We start from the raw sequence: 1,242 nt of genomic DNA, 5'->3' as shown, positions 1-1,242 counted from the left end.
TTTATTCCACTGAGCAAGTGCTTATTCCACTGAGCCATCTCCCCGGCCCTATTATGCTTTTCTTGTTTGTTTTTTGGCATTGGGGATTGAACTCAGGACCTTGCACTTGCCAGACAGACGCGTATGCCGCTGAGCAATCTCCCTGGCTCATGCTGCTTAGTTCTTACAGCAGCCCTATGCTGAGCTCCTTAGAGGCTGAGTCCTTGAACCGAAAGGAGAGTGCTGCCCGCGGACACCTTATTTCAGGATTCTCAGAGTGCTGCTCTGTGCTGTATGTAGGAAACCCAGCTGACCCTAGCTGTCTCTCTCGGTTCCTTTTTATTTAGCGGTACGGGGGATTGAACTCCGGACCTTCCGCTTGCCAGGCAGGCGCTTATGTTGCTGAGCTATATCCCGACCCTTGTTCCTCTTGTTTAATCCCAGGATGCCGCAGAAGAGGAATAGGTTGCAAAGATTTAATGGGGGCGTGGCTAATGGGAAGCTCGGGGCAATAGAGGGGCGTGGCCAACGCAGCCCAGGTTCGCTAGTGGGGGCGTGGCCACCGGACGCCCCTGGTTCTTGTGGGCTTGCCTCGCAGCGGATTCCTAAAACGCGGACAATCGAGTTTATTCCACAGTCGCTCAACATCTATTTCATCAGCCCTTTCTTCTTGAACTTCCACTTCCCATGAGAAGACTTTTTCAGGCAGAATTTCAAAGTTTTATGGCAACTTTTACAGAAATCACAGAGAATAGACAGTGGCTGATGCCGATGGCCGGGAGGGAAGGGGCGTGGTAAGGGGGTCAGGTGTGGGGCGAATACACAACTGGACGGTAGAATGCAAAACACCTGTGGAAAGCAGGTGGTTATGGGGGTGGCAGGGTCGCCCTGGGGTTGCGAGGAGTGGGCAGCGTTCCCCGCTCCCCAATTGTGTCTTTAGGCAGGAAACATCAACAGTAAGAAAATGCAGACGGCCTACCGGCAGACGGTAGCCTCCAAAGTTAAAAATGCTCACCCAGACCCAAGCCCGCCCCTCACCCCCGCCCCCCCAACAGGCAGAGACGTGGCAGCATTTGCTGGCTTGTAGCGTTGGTCCTCGGGGACCCTCGGGCTCCTCCTCGAGGGTCCTGCCCGGATTGGCTGGCACTGAGGGCGAAATGAACCTCCAAGGCTATCCGGGGAAGACTCCCAGGTGTCTCCTCATATGTCCACAAGGCTGAGGGAGTCTGCTGCCCTCTCGAGAGCAAAGTCTGTCACCCCTTC

The sequence above is a fragment of the Octodon degus genome, unplaced genomic scaffold (assembly GCF_000260255.1).
Source record: "Octodon degus isolate 3935 unplaced genomic scaffold, OctDeg1.0 scaffold00197, whole genome shotgun sequence".
NCBI lineage: Eukaryota > Metazoa > Chordata > Mammalia > Rodentia > Octodontidae > Octodon > Octodon degus.
Note: the sequence above shows the minus strand (reverse complement) of the source record.